Genomic DNA, 22,234 nt, shown 5'->3' on the forward strand with positions numbered 1-22,234 from the left:
GTAAAAAGGTAAACTGCATATTCTTTTTTTTGTTAAATGTTACAAAAAGTGCAAAAATACTGTTGGGACACCAAATCTTCAGGATGTCCATGTGTGAACTCAAAGCAACTCTACATTAGGCATGCATTAGTCATATACAGTTCCACAACTGTATTTGAAGCCATACAAGCTAACCATTACAAAGTTGCTGTATTTTAGTGACCAGTCAACTACCCCCGTTACAGTTATGATCTGATAACTAATTACGATTACTAATAGATATATATAATATACGATTACTAATAGATATATATAATATAATTTGATGTGTGATAAAAGTTCTCAATAAATCTTGTATGCTGGATTTTGATCTGCTGTACGTAATCTTGCTGATTGGCAGTATAATTTAGTTTTCATGACAAAAGGTAAATTCATTTAAAGGCAAGAATCACTTTTAGGTTTGGATTGATCACTTTTAGGTTTGGATTGGTTTGAACTTTAAACCACTTGTTTCCTCATTTTTCTTTCTTCCAGTATTGTGAGACCATTTAATTATAATTTATTTTTTCAAATACTTAGAAGGAAATATGTTTTCAATATCCTTCTAATATTAGAAGGATATTTATTGATATTACAATTGTTTTCCACATTAAAATATATATATTTGATAAAAATATATATTTGATAAAATAAAATTGTAATTTACCAAAAAAATAATGACAACTTAGAAGTTAGAAAAGACCAAATTGAAAAGATTTATGATTTACAATTAATGTATTAAGTTATTTATGTTCAGAAAATATTCAAATATGGTTGTAAAAAATAGTTTCTGTTCTCTGTGGTTTTCAAAATGGTGGTTTTTATAAAATCTACTATATATATATTTACTACATTGCTGCTAAACTACTTATATTTATATATTATCTGCCTTGTTAAAATTTTTTTGTAATAATGAATATACATATTTCAAAGCAATAAGGGATTAGTCTTAATTTATAATTTATTTTTGGTTATTATTGGGTCTTAATATTTTGCCATGCCAAACGATTATTAGATTATGTAACAGTTTATCAAATTGATGCTGTCCACCCAATCTGTCTTAAGGAAACTTAATTTTTTTGACAAGGTTTCAGTGTCATATGTGAATATGGTAAAATTTAAAAAATAATTTATTTGATTATACTATTAAATAATTACAATTAAAATTTAGATAATGAAGGAATAATGATTTTAATGTTATTAACGACATCAATTTTGTTTGTGAAAGACTAAAGACTATCAGTATTTCTTCTACCAAATCTGCAATTTTTGCAGCAATCTGTATTGTTTCAATTTGTGTTCCTGTACATCCGATGCAATTTTCAACATTAGTTTCACTAATTCTTTATTTGTAAAGAACTGATTTTTATAATTAATTTGAACTTCTGCTGCTTTTGATTTGTTCAATATTTTCTGTAAATTAAATTCAGTAATACCACCAGAAGGAAATATGTTTTCAATATCCTTCTAATATTAGAAGGATATTTATTGATATTACAATTGTTTTCCACATTATGTTATTGATATTACAATTGTTTTCCACATTATGTTATTGATATTACAATTGTTTTTCACATTATGTTATTTTGTTAATAATAATAATAAAGCAGTCTTAAAACCTATTAACAAAACATATCGGTAACATTCAAGAGGTCATAAACCTCTTGAATATAAAAATATATATTTGATAAAATAAAATTGTAATTTACCAAAAAAATAATGACAACTTAGAAGTTAGAAAAGACCAAATTGAAAAGATTTATGATTTACAATTAATGTATTAAGTTATATTTAATTTCAGTTATTCAACAGTTTATGTTCAGAAAATATTCAAATATGGTTGTAAAAAATAGTTTCTGTTCTCTGTGGTTTTCAAAATGGTGGTTTTTATAAAATCTACTATATATATTTACTACATTGCTGCTAAACTACTTATATTTATATATTATCTGCCTTGTTAAAATTTTTTTGTAATAATGAATATACATATTTCAAAGCAATAAGGGATTCTTAGTCTTAATTTATAATTTATTTTTGGTTATTATTGGGTCTTAATATTTTGCCATGCCAAACGATTATTAGATTATGTAACAGTTTATCAAATTGATGCTGTCCACCCAATCTGTCTTAAGGAAACTTAATTTTTTTGACAAGGTTTCAGTGTCATATGTGAATATGGTAAAATTTAAAAAATAATTTATTTGATTATACTATTAAATAATTACAATTAAAATTTAGATAATGAAGGAATAATGATTTTAATGTTATTAACGACATCAATTTTGTTTGTGAAAGACTAAAGACTATCAGTATTTCTTCTACCAAATCTGCAATTTTGCAGCAATCTGTATTGTTTCAATTTGTGTTCCTGTACATCCGATGCAATTTTCAACATTAGTTTCACTGATTCTTTATTTGTAAAGAACTGATTTTTATAATTAATTTGAACTTCTGCTGCTTTTGATTTGTTCAATATTTTCTGTAAATTAAATTCAGTAATACCACCAGCTGGCATAATTATGATCCGGTTATGTGCCATTAATATCAATTTTCTTATCATACCACATCCCTTCTCGGCTGTACTAGCCTGCCCACAGGTTAATATTCTTTTAAATCCTAACTTTATAATAGTCTCCATTGCTTCAAACTGTGAAATTATAAAATCAAATCCTCTACCGAATGTTACTGGTAATGGTGCAGCAGTATCTAGAAGTTCTTTACATGCTGATAAATTTACACTTCTTGAAGGCTTTAATAAACTAAATATGAAACCATTGGCACCATTTGTTTTAAATTTATCTATATCATTTCTCATCGCTTCAATTTCAAAATCAGTATACACATAATTTTCTTCAAGATTTGGACGTATCAGAACAAATACTGGTATCTTAGTCCTTTGTTTAATTACTTGAAACATTCCTAATGATGGTGTTAACCCCCCGTCTCTCAGCACACTACATAATAATATTCTGTTGGCTCCACCAGATTCAGCATTAAAAGCTGCCTGAATGTTATCGACACATACTTCCATTTTGTTGCTAAAACAGAAACAGAATATTTAATATATCTTTAATAAGTATTAATTTAAATATATATATATATATATTTAATATTATTACATTACATTCACTTAAAAAATTCATTTTCACACTAAAATTATTCTGATGCTAGGATTGTATAAGAATAAATAGATAAAATGTTTATCTTTGTACATTTGTAAAACAAAATAATAATAAAACAAAATAATAAAACAGTTCAAAACTTTAATTTTTGAAGTTGATGCCAAATTTAATTTGTCATTCCAAAAGAATTTTTATATATTTTAGTATCCTTTGAAATCAGTTAAAATATGTTTGGTCGAAAAAAGTAAATGACACCCATTAAAGCTTTTGCTAGAAATTTAAATAGTGAGAAGCTGTCTATAAAAATAACAAAAGGAGTAGAGCAAAGACATTACAATTGACATAGAGCTAACTAACTATATCTCAAATGCAGAAATGTGTGTTTAAAAACACATTTTATCTCAAGTTTCCAATGAAAAAACGTATCTTATAACTTCTGGATGTATTCATATATGATTCTATAGTTACGTGATTGTAACAATTAATTAAAATCATATTTTCATTAACTTCCTGCACAAAAATATAATTTTATTTTTAAAAAAAATCTTCCACTGATGATAGTATAGATGGAATATTATATTATCCTTACCATAGGATCATCAGAAAAACTGTCTATAAAACAAAAAGAATCTTTGATCTGTGCATTTGGTCATGAGCAAGACAAAAGTGACAGTTGAGAACTTGTCACAGCTCAAAAACTGATGCCCATCCCCTACTCTTGGAAAGCAGTAATTTTGCAGAGATAGCATAAGACAACTCAAAACACTAAGACCACATGATTTATTGTCTCTGTTTATGCCAGTAGTTTGCAACAGTCAACAAGTATGCAGTTTCCACAAACCCAGTGTACATCAAAAAAAAAATTCAGTATCATACATCAGTAACTATTATTGGGTGTAGCCAGTTGCTGTAGAATATTATTTAATCACTTTTATTCTGGATCCCAGAATTTTTTTATAGCTCATTTCACCAATAGTGGAGTATTGAATAAATTGAATACTTTTCTTTGAATGTCTAGATTTTGTGAAACTGGAAATATAAGCTGTAAACATAGTGGTGATCTACAGAGTGGTCCCCTATTATTTCAGAAGTTGTAAAGAAAATGAAACATTTAGGTAGACCAACATAAATTAGGCATGAGGGGCCCATATCTTTGGGGCATAACACAACAATCGCCGCCATTTTGAATTGCTGTCCATTTATTTAAATGGGAAGGGGGTCATGTAACATTGAAATTTTCCCAGGAATTCATTTCTGCAATCGTATTTCACATAACTGCTATGGTGTAGGAGTTATTGGCATCCAAATTTTGTAAATATTATTCTTTTGCAGGTGACATATGATGGCTTTGACGAAGGAAGAGCTAATTGAGGGAATCCTGATGTCTGATGAACAAAGCAATTGAGTTTATGCAGCAGATTTCAACAGGTTCTACTGATTTCACGTAACACTTGCACATCTTATATCCAAGTTCAGGGAAACTGGAAATGTGTCCAACAGATGACGTAGTGGTCATCCCAAATCTTCCACCAATGAAACATTGACTTGGCTGCCTTTGCGAGGAGCCTGCCAATGCAGCACTCATCTTGCAAGTGAAATTTCTTCATAGCAACAAATGGCACCCATTAAGATGCAAATGCTGCAAAAAAATTCTGAGGATGACCCAGCCAGACATGTCGAGTTCTGTATACGGGCATTACATCAATATCAGAACAATCCTACATTCCCACAGAATATCCTAATCGGCAGAATCACCAATATTGGTGTGATGAAAATCCCAATGGATTGGCTCATCCAATGTTGTTGGAAATGTTAAAATTATGGTGTGCTGTAGGATACGGGTTACCTGTGTGGTTGGACCAGTCTTCAGTGATGGAACCCTTAATTCCAAGCAGTACTTGGACATGCCAAAAGACACTCTTTCCTTCCCTTTTAAATGAAGATGGAACATTCCCTTCGTTTTTTCAACAAGATGGTGCCCTGCCATACTGGGCTGATGTTTGTCAGCAGCTTGATGTCCAGTTGCCGGGGAAATGGATTGGTCGAGTCATGGCCCAGTGGAATGGCCACCAAGATCACCTGACCTCACACCTATGGACTTTTATTTATGGGGGCATTTGAAACAAATTGTTTATGCAGAGAAGATTCGTGATGTTCACCATCTGCAACAAAGAATTATGCTGTGCTGCATGGAAATTGTACCAGAAGTGCTTCTGTGAGTGTCTGCTGACTGGATTAAGTGACTGGAGTTATGCATTCAACAAAACTGTTGACATATTGAACACATCATGATGCCAATAAGTCCTATACTGTACAGTTATGTGAAATCTGATTGCAGAAATGAATTCCTGGTAAAATTTCAATCTGTTCTGGTATATCACATGACCCCCTTCCCATTTAAATAAATGGATGGTGATTCAAAATGGCGGCCATTGTTCTGTTATACCCAAAAGGTGGGCTCCTCATACCTAATTTTACGCTGGTGTAGCCAAATGTTTCATTTTCTTTACAACTTCTGAAATATTAGACTGTACTGCGACTTTTGGACAACTCTGTGCATGATTATAGTGTTATATTTGATGATATATAACATATATCTGGTTGAATGACATTATCAGTTGCTTCTACATGCAAAAGGGAACTTTAAAAAAATTGTTATTTGGTATCCACTTTTGCAATAAAGATGGTCGAAACCATTTTTTTTTTCACAGAAATAGTAATTGTACAATATTATTCAGAAATTAAAAATTTTGTAGCCTTGCTTGAAATTGAAGAGCAAAACTGTTGGTTGCACCAAGATGTCACATGCCATACTGGCGATTCAACTAAGCAATGGTAACTAGAATTTTTTTATAACCAAAAATAATCTTACAGACTATGACTCTAGGTCTTCAGATCTGTCTGTCACCACCAGATTATTATTTATGTGGGATCATCTGAAAGGTGAGTTGTACTAAATGAGTTGTAAAGAAATGAATTAATATGTTTACATCTTCATCGATGCTCAAGATAGATATTTTGTACATTCATTATGGCACGTAAATATATCTGCTTAGTTCCCTGAATCGTATTATTAAATTACTCTTTCATTAAATAAATATAATTTGTTTTATTCATAGACATCTGTGACTTAAAAAACACTGTATAATTGAATGACTTTTTGGTACAGATTTCAGAAGTTCAAAATGTAAAAGACCGTAAAATAAAGTAGAATTAGTAGGCAGTCCAAACCTGTATTTACTCAATCTAGTTATGTTCAAATAGATATTTGATATTTTAGTTCATTTTTTTTTTTTTCTAATTTTAAGCTGCTAAGATCTTCAGTGGCTAAATGCTGTCAATATGCACTTTTGAGAAACTTCTTGCAGAGTGAAGAAGATCATAAGAAAATTAATTTTTTCTGACACAGGTCTTATTGGCTTTGCATGACAGTTTTCTATGATCATGAGATCAAAATGTAGCATGAAGTTTTTGAACTCAACTAATACTACAGTTTCACTCTATGAGAGGCCAATTTGAGCCCCCTTATTCAAGTATTGTATAATAATCCTCTACAAACACCTGATATTCAATGTTCACACTGCTAGTAACAAAATAAATTCATTAAAATCTGTTCCTAAACAAAAACTTTATTAGCATTATAATAAGGGAGTTTTAGTTCCTTTACAACTCTGTAGATGTAAATGATGTAGATGTAAATAGTATATTTCATAATAAAACACATAGGGGCATAATGTTTAGGATCAGACTTTGTAACTTTTCTCCAAAATAAAATATAACAATTAAGACAATGTGAAAATCCTAGCTAAATCTTTCAACAAACTCCTAAATTTGCGAAGAACTTGATAGAACTCCTAAACTTCAAACACCAACACCCACCAGAAAACATCAATCCTCTCACAATAAAAGAAGTCTTACCAAACACTGGGTGAATAGAATTATAAAGCTGCAGGAGAAGATCAGACTTTTGTAGAGATCTAGAATCATGCAGAAAGATCAGCAAAAATTGCTCTCCAACATCTGGATCAATGAAGAACTACATCCATTACAAAAAAAGGGGACAAACAGACCCTAACAATTACAGGGAAATCTCACTCCTAGATACAACATACAAAATCTTTCCAGAATCATCCCCAACAAGATCGGTTCACAACTTGTAAAAGAACTAGGAGAATACCAGGGAGATTTCAGACCCTGGAGGAGCTGTCCAGACCAGATCATGAGTCAAGCTAATAATGGATTACAACAACAAGAGACACGATGATAACATTTTTAAATTTCAAGAAAACTTACGACTGCATCCACAGAAAATCCCTACTAAAAATTCTAAGACGCCTCACACTAAATACCAAATTAATAAACATGATAAAACTGACCCTCACAAACACAAAGTCGAAACTACGAGCGTAAGTAAAGTGAAATTTAAAAAAATCAATATATTTATTTATTGATAATAAATAACAACTACTTCTATGTACGTAGTCAGTCTTTTAACAAGCTTTTGAATTCCTTCTTGGAAGAAAGTTTTCTATTTGGTGTCCAGAAAATTTTTCTCTGCTCTATGGCTTCTTTACCAGATGTCAATAACAATTTGCTCACTACTCTTTTTAATGGGCCAAAAAGATGAAAATCACTTGGAGCCAGGTTTAGAATGTATGGAGGTTGGTACATCAGCTCAAAACCGAGATCTTGAAGGTAAAGGACTGTTTTTTTTTGGCTGTATGAGGTCAAGTGTTATCAGAAAGTTTATCATGTCATTTGGATTTGATTTTTTGCTTCAGTAAATGCAGTAGCTCACTAAAAGTGAACCTTCTATATCCCAGAATGTCATTCACCTTTCCTGCAAACATCTGAGTTTTGAACTTTTTTGCTGTAGGAGATGAAGGATGTTTCCACACTAAATTTTGCCACTTACTCAGGTTCAAGTGATGAACCCATGTTTCATCAACGGTTATTATACACTTAAATGAGTCTCCATCTTCGTAACATTTCATAAGCTTCGGGGAAATTTTTAAACTATTCTCTTTGTGGATGCTGGTCAATTGACATGGAATCCAGTAAGCACAGACGTTTCGAAAGTTTAACAAATCATGGAAGATTGAAAATGCGGAGCCATGGCTTATATTTAACTTACTTGCAATGTCATCAACTGTAATTCATTGATTACAGAGAATCATTTGTTTAACCACTTCAATATTGTCGTTAGTCTTTGAAGCAGAAGGTCTACCTTGTCACTGGTCATTACAGAGAGAAATCCCTACCACTTTCAAAGCCATCAATCCATTCAAAAATCTTTGCTTCCACTCAACTCTCTCCATATTGCTGCTGCATTCAACAAATTATCTCTGCTGGTTTCATCTCTTCTTAACTGAGGAAATATATCCACACTCTCATTTCTTCCTTGGTGCAATCAACAAAGGAGCATTCATTTTAAACAAACTTTTAAACACAATCATGAATAGCTAATAATAAAACAATACTTTCAATGAACAGCTGATAGAGGTTATGAGGAATAGCAGAACAATCATTATTGTCATACATGTAATTGGGAGAGAAATCAAATTTTCCCTTTACTTTATGACTTACCCTCATAATAATTCAGAGGCGAGCTCTCTTGAAACATTTTAGATCAAAACAGAACTGCACCAAAGCAATGGGCTCTCACTACTATTATTCAACTGTGCTCTAGAAATTGTAATGAAGGAATGGCTCAAAAAAATGCCTGCAAAAGTAAAAATTGCCTGAAAACATTAACGAAGTTAAATCACAGATATTAGAACTTCAAAACATTGCAAATAAATTGGCCTCAAAATATCATACGAAAAGACAGAAATTATGCTCCAAAAACCAATACTATTAAAAGAAGTAAACACAACAGTAATAGAATTAAAATAGTAACAACTTAAATACCTCTGAGAAATAATAAACAAAATGAAAAAACCTCAAAACAAACTAGCTAAAATTCAAAAATTAACCATGTACTCTTACAATAAAAAATGCCTTATTTTTGTATAAAAAAATAAGACTACAACATAGTTATAAAACCGGAAGCCACTTATGCAGCAGAAACACTCTTCCACCTGAACAAACAAAGACAGTCTCCAGATGATCGAAAGAAGAATTGAAAGAACCTGCATCAATAAAAAGTACCAGAAAGACGGGCAGTGGTGGATAATGCATGTTCAAAAAAGTCTTGTACAAAAAGGTAGAACCCATCACTGATTACATATGTGAGAGGAGACTAGGTTTCTTTGAACACATGAGGTTGCAAGATTAGAGACTTCTGAAACAGCTGGTACAAACAGGATGCAGATGGATCAGAGAAATAACAGAGGCCTCTTATTTACACCAGAAGACACCACAGATAAAATTTTAAACAAGAAAACCAAGAACAAAACTGGTTGATTCACACTCAAGAAAAAACTCACATCATGAACATTTTCAACACTAGAAGTGTTGAAATGATTAAGATCGGAAATTATGAAAAAGTACTGGGAGGACTGCAGGGCCCAAACAGTCCCATCAAATAGACTTGATATGACTGACTATAGTGATTCTATGCGGTCATAAAAGACAAAATAAAAAACATAAGTTAGCTCCCTTCCTTGTTCAGGAGATGACAATATACAATTAGAAGTTCATAGGTCAATGCATTCCTATTCAACCACAGATTATGTCAGCAAACAGAACCAGTGGCATCAAATAAAGTTAACTGTTATGGTTACAACTCATTGTTATTAAGACCTTATTTGAAAAAATGTAAACTTTTAAGCTACATTCCATACACCTCTAAAGGAATAAACAAAGTTATGCCAGACAATTATTCAAATAACTTGAAAAAAAAAACATTTTAACTTAATAAAATCAACAGTTTTGATATTTAACAGTCATTATTAGATACTAAGGAATAGAATTTTTTTTTTTTTTAATTAACACCTAATAAACAATCTTTGCAGAACAGTATAAACAGTTTTCTAAAGTATAAAAAAAAGAATATAAACAGTTGAAAAGTATGATGTTTTAGACAATCTCAAGCAAAAGCATAACTCGCTTATAAATAGTCTAAATTACTCAAATATCTTCCACTTTTATTGTCTCCCAAAGTATGTATTTTTTGAAGATTAAAAATAAAAAAAATAAATGTTTAATAACAGTATATGTGAATACACTGTATTCAGTGTTTTCATAGTGTTATTTTTAAATTAATACTTATTGTTTAATTATAATTGTTAACTTATTGTTTAATATGTACCATTTCCTTGGCATCTATTGATGATTATTGAAATGTTCCTCTAGTTTTAAACATAGGAACATTTTTGTAAATGGTTTTTGAACATTTTGTTGTTTTCAGGATTATAGAGGATAAGGTAGATTTAAAAGCTCTTCCTACCAGCTGTGAGCTAAAATGACATTATTTACTAATACATAATTTTTCTTAAATTATTTCTCTCTTCAAGAAAATAGAGAAACTTGCCTGTTATATTCCTGGAAATTTTAATTGCTTCATGAAGTATTGTGTTGAGCCAGTCCAGGTTCTGAAATTAGAAGATTTATTACTATGTCCCGCATTGTATTTTTATAAGAACACTCCCAACTTCCAAACATTATTTATAATTCAATTTAGTGTCATAATTGACTATATAAAAAGAATAGTCAACTGTAATTAAATACATCATGACACATTGTCATAATATAAGTTGTACTGCCAAGAGTATTTTAAATGTTTTTTTTTTATCAATACCCTTAATTGCAAATATATTTATAGAACAAGTAAAACATAAGCAGTTAATAATGACTATAAAACATATGTTTTCCTCAGAGATATAAAATTAAATACATACAAAATAGATTATTGTAATTAATTTTAAAAAAAATTGTAATTATGATTAAATAAATATGTTTGTAAATAAGATCCATTTTATTAATAAGGAATGATGCAATAAACATACAACAGAAATAAGAAAAATGATTCTAGTTGTCATATCTATATGGTTATACCTAAATGGAAAAAAACCCCTGATTGTAAATTATGAAGTATAATAATTAATTTAAATTATTTGTTTGTTATAAAACACAAAATATTATTAAATATAGGCCTTACAGCCACTGTAGAATCGATTAAGATCAGCTGATTTAAAATTAAGTATCATCTCAATGAATGTTGCTTCTGTTGATTGAACCGCTTTGTAGTCTGCTTCTTAGCACATTTAACAGAATACTACAGATAGTGATTTGTTAAGATTATATATGTTTTTTTTTTTTTTTGTACCTATAACCTCTAAATGGCATTTAATTTTATGAATCAATTATCAAAATTAAGGTATCTAAATTTTCTGATCAACGTAAATTTGTTGTCTATTTTGTATTAATAGTTTCTGTCTGTATGAAAATATTATACTTGTGGCTAAGTGAACTTTTGGAGGTTATTGGCCATATCAACCAGTATACACCACTTCTCTTAAGACATTTTTCATTTTTTTAAAAGTATTTTGAAATATGAGTCATCAAATCTAATTTTTGTTGCTGTCTTTCAATCTACATGCATTCACCCTTAGGGGCCTTCAACTTTTGAGAGCATGAGAAGTAGTGCCGTCCAGGACCCTAGCCAGTTGTAATCTTTCTTCTCACGACACATAGACTACAACCACATAAACACTAAACACTACTATAGATAACAACAAAAACACATACACTACAAGGCTTTTTATACTATACCTGTTTCTAATTAAAAGATTAAAATTTTTATTTATGAATCCTGTAATGAAACCCAGCAGATTGCTAATTATAAAAAATGGATAATACCTTAACATATTATTATTATTATTATAATACAGCTGTTTCAATCTTTTACAAGATATAGTCTCTTCAAGTCTAGTTCGACAGATAGGCCTTCAACAGTTCTCGCCATGCCTGTCTGTCCTGTGCCGTCCTCAGCCAGTTGGTTCCAGCCACCCTTCTTATGCCTCTGTCCCATTGGTCTGGTGGCCTGCCTCTTGGCCTTTGTTGCTCTCTTGACTCCACTCAAGGACTGCCTTTGTCCACCTTCCATCACATCTTCTCGTGATCTGCCCTGCCCATTGCCATTTCAGAGCTTTCACTGTTTCAGTGAGATAATAACGAGAGTGCATGTCATGCACTCTCGTTATGGCTCTTATGTCTTCTGCTCTTTTCCGGTCCCTCCTTGTATAGCCTAGCATTGACCTTTCCATGCCTGCTGTCAGAAGTTTTTTTTTCACAAACTCATTTAAAGTCCAGGTCTCGCATCCGTAGGTGAGTACTGAAAAAACACTCTGATCAAACACGGTCTTTTTTAAGACCACTGGCATGATAGATTTGAACACTGTTGAATGTCTTCCAAATGATTTCCAGCCCATCCTGATTCTCCAAAAAATGTCAGGTCTGATGTCCCCTCTGGTGTTTATTAGCTGCCCCAGGTAGATGTATTCTTCAAAATTCTCTAGGATTTTGTTGTCAACTACTATCTCTCCTGCAGCAGCCCATCTGTTGTACATTACTTATGTTTTGGTCAAATTCATTTTCAGACCCACTTCTCCACATTTTTCTGCAAGATGCTTGATAAGTGATTGCAGTTCATCAACATCCTTAGCCAAAAGTACAATATCATCTGCAAACTGCAAGTTTTTCATTTACTTTGATACCTCATTCAATTTTGGACATAGCCATCTGAAGGACTGCTGTAAATAATTTAGGAGATGTAGGGTCACCTTGTTTAACTCCCCTTCCGATAGAAAATTCTTTTATTGGTTTGCCAATGCTGACAAGTGCTGTCAAAGTTTTGTAGATATTGTGTAGCATTTCTACATATCTTTAGTCTATTCCATGTTTAATTAGAGCTTCCATGACTGCAAGATGACTCACAGATTTGAATGCTTTTTCAAAATTGATAAAGGCTAAACACAGCGGTATTTCGTACTCATTGGCTTTGCTAATGACTTCCTGAATGCTGTGGATGTGGTCTATTGTGCTGTATCCCCTCCGGAATCCTGCTTGTTCTATTGGCTGAGATCTGTCCAAAACATCATTGATGTGATTCGTCAAGATCTTGGTGAAAACCTTATAGATAACAGATAGCAGACTGATGGGATGATAGTTCCGTGTATGATGTATGTTGCCTTTCTTATGGAGCAGAATTATTTTTGCTTTATTCCAGCTCTGTGGTATGCTAGCATTTTGTAGACAAGCTGTGAAGATTTTTGCCAGAAGTTTTGCTGTTTCATCTCCAGTTATCTGTAACACATCAGTAGACAGGCCATCATAACCTGCAGCTTTGTTCTTTGACATCTATCGAAATCCTCGCCCAGACCAATCTGTGATCACTGCCAGTGTTGAATTTGTTTAAAACTGACACATCTTTAATGATATTCTTCTGATTAGCAATTATGAAATCTATTTCATTCTTTATATCATGGTTTGGTCTTCTCCATGTTCATTTACTACTTGGATGTTTCTTGAAGAAGGAGTTCATGATATACGATTGCGTTTCTTCAGCAAATTGAACTAGCCTTTTTCCTCTTTCATTCCTTTCACCTATGCCATAACTGCCAACAGCAACATCTCCCTGCTTTTTGGTGCCAATTTTGGCATTGAAATCTCCCATTAACAATTTAAAATGACAAACCCTGCATCTCCTTAACTTCCTCATAGAGCTACTCAATCTCTTCATCTGAGTGACCTGATGTCAGAGCGTACACCTGTAATATTTGTAATCTATACCATTCTGAAAGCTTTAGAACAAGCCGTTTCACCCTACTTGAACTTCCTTCCACTATTGATATCTTGTCAACAATAGTCTTGTTAATTAGGAATCCAGTGCCATTCACTTTTCTGTCTGGCTCTCCTAAGTGATAGAAAACATGACCTGACTAGAGTGTGACACACTGCTCTCCCCTGCGGCAAACCTCACTGAGACCAACAACATCCCAGTTAATTTTTCCTAATTCAGCTCTCATCCAGCTCTCATAGTCTGTGTTCACCAACAAGTAACCAACAATTTTAGGTGCAAATTCTGAGTGTCCCGTTCCTTATTTTATTCAAAGGATTATGGTTAGGTATCACACCTAAGCAGTCCCCACCTGGAGATCCGATTGGGGGACGGTTTTGCCTCTAGAATATTTTACCTCAATGTTACCTATCATATCTAACTTTAAAGTTATGAAGCATAATCACCATGCTTGCTTCTGAGCGGATTGGTGATTCCCCAGCACAACTCAGCTCACCGACCTAGTTTCCCGCTGGGATTGGGTACCCAAACTTCCACCAGGTTGCTCGGCTTAACAGGGGCTCCTATTGTAGGTTAAGTGCTGGAGTTGAAGTGTGAGAGGCAAAGAGGATTTTCTTGTATGAATCCTTATTTTAAGTGTACTACTGATCTGTACTTACACATCACACTCTCATTTACCGGAGTCGAGACTACCCCGGGGTCAATTCCCAAGGCCCCCTTAACATATACCTTCTCTAAATTGAAAAAAGTAATATGCCATTGGTGCTTATCCTCTGATTGCTGTCAATTCAACACAACTGCTTGGAAGACAATTAGATGATCATTAGATTTACCATACCAGTCTGCAATTCATCATTCTCTCTATCTGCTTGTCCAAAACCCGAAGAGCTATAGGGTGGTAACTTTTAGTGACTTCAATTTAATGAACTTTAATACAAGAAATAGAGTAGCTTCATATCATGTTTTAAAAATTTGCTACTTGCAAATTTACAAATGATTTAATGTAGAATTTGGAAATTGGGATAGTATCAATAGGTGTATCCAGTTATTTCCATTGCCAGTGTCACGTGAGCATATCATAGCATATTGTAATTCTCAAACATGAATAGAACTTTCAAAAGATTCCAATCCTCCAATTGACAGAAAATATATAGTTGAAAGAGATTCAACATAACACTTCCAACACGGATATTTTGATTCTCTGAATATAAGATGAGAAACTGCTTGACTTGGCTTTGACTACCAGCAAGCACCTTGATGTGCTTAGTAGTTACTTTATTGGCAACTGCCAAGTATTTACTTCAAAGTTAAGTCATTTCAATCAAAAGTTAAGACAAGAATACTGATTCAATTTTCAGTTTCTGAAAAGAATGTGTATACTTCTCTTAATTAAAATTGAGTAACGTTTCATAATTATTTTAGACTGATAATAAATTTCAGTGTTGTACACCCAAAAAATTTTGGTGTTATTTTGAAACTTTTTCAAAAAACGAAAACATTTTCAGCAATCTTTTCAATAATCTTCAGTTACAGATGCTGTAGTTTTCACGCCAGCATCAGCTTATTTTACTGCTGGCATTTATTTAGAGTCATATTTAGAACATGGTTGAAAAGTGTGTGTGTGATTTTGTATATTTATATAGTTATCATACATAGTTAAACTATAGTTATCATCTAGTTAAACTAGATGAAAGACATTGTCATTATAATCAAATATTTAAATACAGATGCATGGCTTTAAGAAATATGCCATATTGTTTCCTAAAATATTTCTGATATTAGCCCCAATTTTAAATTTCCTATGCAATGTTGCATAACAGACACAGTCCATAAGGATGTGGTGCAATGTTAGTTGGCAATCACAGCAAACACAAACGAGTGCATCAGTCTGAGTCATCAGACAACCATGAGTGAGACTATTCCTAGATAGAGCCCCGCAGTGACACAGTGTTCTTAACTGGATGAAGTTTATTGTTGATGGTAGCATTCCATTCACTTGATCATGAACCACCCTCTTTAGAAAACAGACAAGGTTCAGAGGTAATAGTCTGTATAGCACAGACTATAGTGTGTGTGAAGTAGATGTTACTAATCACCTGCAAGGCACTTTTAGAATCTGAACATACAAATATGCGTTGGAATGTTGGACTAAGTATATTTAAGGTCTTGTTACTGGCATACAACTCCACGACAAAAACAGTGGCAATGCTGTGAAGGCCGGACATGTATGTTCGTTCTAGTGCCAGCCACAAAAGCACAACCAACAAAATTAATGTGTTTAGAACCATCTGTATAAACTACAGCAACTGGATTCATGTTATTTACAATTAAAAAGTTTTTCTTGTAAGGTAAACTGGATTTTTGTCCTTTTTTGATATTGACTGAGATTAAGGCAATAATTCATTAGGGAAGGCTGCTAAGCGGGTAATAACATTGAATAACAGGAGGTATCTGTATATTTAGAGATAAGAAAAGGCGATGATCTTTAATGGTTAAAGGAGCAGTAGATCCTGGCCATTCCTCATATTGATTAACATGCTGGTTAGAGAATACCGCATCAAAGGTAGAAGAATGATTTGGTTGCGCTTTAATGCGAGCTACATAGAAGCAAATCATTTGGTCTTGTTTGTTTCAAAGAGATGGCTCACCGCTATCCACAAGTAGACTTATTATGGGGCATGAGCGAAACGTACCTGTAGAGAGACAGATAAATGAATGATACACTGCATTGAGGATCTTTAGAGCGGTAGCCCATGCGATGACAAGCCACACATCCACAGTCTAAGCAGGAACGGATCAGAGCTCGGTAGAAGCGCAACATCCATACTCGATCAGTACCTCAATGAGTATTAGATAAAACTCTCAGTTAGTTTAGCATTTTTAAACATTTTACCCTTAGATCCTTTAAGTGTACTACCCATGTTAGTTGTTGGTCAAGCCACATACCTAAAAATTTAACCTGCGTGCATGCTTCATCAGGTTCACCATGAAGTAACAGTTGAGGATCAACATTTCCCCTCAAGCGTGAAAAGCAAATGCATTTTGTTTTCTCCGGAGAAAACGTGAATCCAGTCGTTTTACACCACGAGTTTAAATGAGTTATTGTGTTTTGGAGCAGCCTCTCGCCAGTAGCTAAAGTTCTAGATGTTACGTAAATAGAAAAATCATCTACAATTAAAGAACACAAACGGATTTTCGCACACAGTTTTTTTATAGTAATTATGGCTACGGCAAACAAAGTAAAACTTAAGACACTTTCGTGGAGTATTCCGTTTTCTAGTGTAAAATTTTTGGATACCGTCATTCCAACTCGAACTCAAAAGGACCGACTAGAGGAAACTTCTGATAAATGTCATACGCTTTTTGCATATCAAAAAATACAGCAAAAAGGCGTTGGCGAAGTAGGAAGGCGTTTGAATGAAGATTCAAGAGCAATTGCATGATTGACAGACAATCTGCCTTGGAAAAAACCACATTGTTCCGGGGAAATTAGGGAGTTTCTCTCGAGGTACTACACTAGATGATGGTTTACTCTATGTTCCATTAACGTCTGCAGGGTGCTGTTTAAGGAGATAAGGATATAACTTGAAGGGCATGATTTATTTTTACCAGATTCAGTAAGGGAATCGCCAATGTTTCTGACCAAGAATCTGGAAAAACCTGATCAATAAATGATGTTTATTGTAAAAAAAAAGATATTGTAATGCAGTATCTGGGAGGTGTGATACCATACTGACCCTGATATTATCATTTTCTGGGGAAGTAATGTGCGAATTATTCAAGGCATACCTTAGCTCATCAAAAGAAAAAGGTATGTTTAATTCATTTCAAGAGTCTCCAATTACAAACAGGATATTTTCTACCTACAACTTATAACTCATAAACTCAGGACAGTAAGATGATTGAATAAAATTGACCTAAAGCTGAAGGAACTAACCATGTTCGCCACATCTGTGGGTGTGGTGATGAGGATGCCATTGTTTTCCACTTCAATCGGCTGTGGAGATTGTTGTGATCTCCGCAGCACAACTTTTCTCCATACAGCAGACGATGGTGTTGTCCATGAAATGGATTCAATATAATTCAGCCACGAATTTTGTGTAACACACCACAACACTCAACAGCAAACAGCCTTCGCATTGCGGAAGGCACAGAGCAATTCAGTTATAGGCCTTACATTTAAATTACGCAAAGCCTTGCAACAATCCCTTAGCGCACACCTGCAGTGTTCATCCTACCAAGAAATATCAGTCCACCTTGGCTTTCCAGGTTAAAGGGATGAATTCATTTGCATTATCGAGAATTAGGTGTGTAAACTTGGCAATTTGGTAGATAGCACTCGTCATTTTGGGCAAAGGAATTCTTGTATATGAACCAGTGCACTTTCTGAACCGCCCATCTGTGTAACTTAATCTGAAGCAAATCACTATTACTGACCGAGATAATAACCACTCTATGATTGCTTCCTAACAAGTTTTTGGAAATGTGCAGCAACTTTTGGACGTCACAGTAAAGTTTCTGAACACAACGATAGATTGATGCACAAAATTGTACCTGGTGAAAATGACATAAATGTCTACAATCCATCATTCAATAAGCAGAGATTTAAGATCTGCCTCAGTCGATCATCACCTATAGTACCACAGGAAGAACATGATGATGAGACTGATGAATAGTGATGGGTGTTGGAATCACCAATTATTAGGGAGGGTAAAGGAATCTGGGAGAAAAGACTAGACAGATCATCCTTAATGATATCAGAATTTGGAGGAAGGTATAAGTTGCAGATATTCATTTTGAATAGCGCAAATATCTTCACTGAGACTGCAAGAATGTTAGTTACTAGTGGAATATGGCTGGCAATTATGATTTCCTTTAGAAAAACAGCCACTCCTTCATGTCCTCTGCCCTCAGTTTGATAGTTCCATCTTTCGCAGACGTATCCGCAAAAGAACACATCATCCTGGTGATGGAGGGAGTCTCCTGCAGACACAATATTAAAGGATTTTCTTCCTTTATTAGGATTTCAATATCCTTGCAAGAACAGAGACCACAAACATTCCAATGAATAATATTTGTAACAATAAAGAATACTTTTTTCCTGTTACATTTAAAAAATCTGTGTGCAGATTACTTTTCAAATACAGTCTGGTTTATGACCTCTAAGAAGTGTAAAGTTTTAAGTTTTACTGTTATTTTAAGAGTTATTTATATTTTTATTTGAGACTGTGTTCTATATGACCAATATAGGACAGCCAGTTGAAACAGTTTATTTTGTTTGTTTCTATGAAGGCTAAATTGTTTTCAGATTTTTAAACTTGTAACTACTTTTATCAAGAATCATTGTCTATATATGTTAATGCGATGTATTTTTTTGTTTGTCTTTATTTATTTTTTGTTGGAGTTCATGTTCAATGAGTGTATTGTTATATTCATTTGTGAGCTGAATACATTTTAGTATTGAGTTCTTCTACCTTGTCTTCAGATGACATGGGTATGTTAAAAAGTCTGGATTGTACTTCTAAAGGCAGATAGTTTATACAAGTTGGGTGGTTTGAGGTGTTCTGAATCAGTGTGTCACTCTTGTTTTGTGTAGATGGTGTTTATGCTGATAAACATGTATCAAGTATGGTAAATTAAAGTATACATTATACAAATAGTATGCAGCTGGTTATGAGGAATGTATAGCATCCAAAGGATTAAATTACATAAATTCAATAGCTTTTTACAATGTGTACATAATAATCGTAATTTGTTTAGTAATATTTGTAAAGTAATTAATTACCATCTATTGTGATAATGGTTACTACAGTCCAATGCTATTAGCTTAAACTAGTTAGTTGATCACATTATTAGAAACGATATACAGGAAAAAGATTTTTTAATACTTTATAACTTAACTCTGATAAATTTTAACAAAATATGAGGCTTTGATTATGTTAATTTTTTAACTTAAACAAATTTAAGATGTAAGAAAAATAATTTATGGCAGTGATCATATTCATTTTATGGGAATTTAATTAAGCCATGTCCTTGTATAAGTGTAGTGTTTTTTGTTTCTTTAGTTTGTATTTCCTTTTTGTCTGGATTTTCTTCTAAGAATTTTATTTTAGAGATGTTTTTATATGATTTTAATTTTTTTGTGAGTTGGTTTAACTTTTATTTAAAGTTTTCTTTGTTATATATATTATATATATATGTCATAGATGAATTGAAAAATCAGGCTTTATTACAGTGTGCCTGGCTAAGTGGAAATTATAAATATAATCTAACCAAACTTAACCTTGGCTTGCCACACTCACTAATCATAACTAGCAGGCAAAGTGAGCATAGGTTAAGTTTGGTTAGATTGTATTTATAATTATAAGTAATAATGCAAATACATTATATTTCATTTTCCAGTTAGCTGAGAACATTGCAATAACCCTGATTTTTTTAATTTGATTTTTTAATACACACAATATATATTATCTATAATATATTATTATTGTATTATATTAATATATATATTATTTATGTATTATATTAATATATATATTATTTATAATATATATCAATGACAAAAGTGTAAAATCTGTTTACCACTAAGAATACAAAATTTGATAATGCTTCTTACCTTATGCTTATTATTTTTTTCTAATAGCACTTTTGACGTTTTCCTTCATTAGTTAAACATTTTCTTTCATATCACGTTAAACTCAAACCATAAAAATTATAGTACAGTACTGCATGTGTGGCTAGCCACATAATAAGAAAATTTTAATTTTTTAATATTTATAACTGCATATATTTATATGTTATAATTTTAATTGTTTGAATTTAATGTGTGATCTGGAAGAGAAAGTTTTACTGATGATGAAGGAAAATCTCTAAACTGCTATTAGAAAAATATAATAAGCATAAGGTAAGAAGCATTATCAAATTCTGTACTCTTGGTGGTAAACAAATTTGATACTTCTGTTGTTGAGATATTAGTACAGATGGAAATATGCACAAATACAATAACAAAAGAATTGTTTTTGCTAAGTTAATATATTAATATACATATATATATATATATATATATATATATATATATATATATATATATATATATATATATATATACAGATACATTTACCATATAGAAGCATTTTTACAACTTCAGTTGCATCCACTAAATAATTGACAAGTGGTGGAAGGATCAGTAGAAGATACAGAAGAGTGAATATTGTAGACAATCTACAAGGTACTGAAAGCTATCAAGGTCTTAAAAGTTTAACTGAGAAAAGAGAAGAATGAAGACATGGTATTATCTTGCCACAGGGCAGATCAACCATATGATTGTGAAAACGAGAAAAAATTCCAGTATTTCACATTGTAATTTATTAATAATGTTAGTATCATGATAGATTCAAAGGATTTTTACAGTAACTAATATGTGGATGAGAGGTGGTTGAAATGTAATGAGCAATCGCTCATAACTTCCAAATGAAAAGAGACAGTCAAATGCAACAAATATGGCATAAAACCACATTTTATTTTCTACGAAAACTTATTTATTTTTTTACATAGTCACCATTTAAAACAACATTTCTTCTGATGGTGAACCAGTTTTCCTTTTCAATTAATGAACAATGCTTGTGATTTTTCCTTTATCCATGATCTAACTACACCCTTCAGTACATCATCCATTGTGAAGTAAATACCCTTAATCCCTTTTTATTGCAGAAAGAAGTGAAAATTGGAGGGTACCAATCTGGTGAGTATGGAGGATGTGGAATAGGCTCAAATTTCAACTATACAAGTGCCTCAGCAGTTGCACACAATGTGTGTAGCTGAGTAATATTGTGTTTAAGAATTATCAGCTCCGTGGATTGTTAAAAGGGATATGCACATCTCCTAAGATTTTTTAAAAAATCTCTTCATCACACATTATTTACAATTGACCTAACTTCCAAGTAGTCAGTCACATACATGTGTTTGGAATCTCCCTCATCACAATAACATTCCTCAAGCTGTTCACAGCAATCCTTTCTGAGTTTGCATTCATCCATCGAGAACAAATTTTACAGTAATCCAGAAGGGCAATAATGTGTTCTTTTCATAATTTTTATATACCTATCTGAGTGGGGATGCGTTGTTATGAGATGTGATTATTATTTTGAAAAACTTCATCCATCTTTTGGTGCCGCTCTAAAGGCACCAAAATTTATTTCTTTTTCTTCCATTTCTTTTTTTTTTTGGCAGTTTCACTTTAGTTACAGAGATTGGTCGACCACTGTAAGCTTCATCCTCAATATTGCAATATTACCAGCTTCTGACGCACAAAATTTTACTGCCCACTTATTCACAATACTTTGATCAACACTTT

General features: G+C 32.5%; 1 pseudogene; it reads right to left on the minus strand.

Moving 5' to 3' along the window:
* Nucleotides 1-2,314: 2,314 nt before the first annotated feature.
* Nucleotides 2,315-3,049, minus strand: LOC142322709 (copper homeostasis protein cutC homolog pseudogene; annotated as a pseudogene).
* Nucleotides 3,050-22,234: the final 19,185 nt, after the last annotated feature.

The sequence above is a fragment of the Lycorma delicatula genome, chromosome 4 (assembly GCF_047948215.1).
Source record: "Lycorma delicatula isolate Av1 chromosome 4, ASM4794821v1, whole genome shotgun sequence".
Lineage (NCBI taxonomy): Eukaryota > Metazoa > Arthropoda > Insecta > Hemiptera > Fulgoridae > Lycorma > Lycorma delicatula.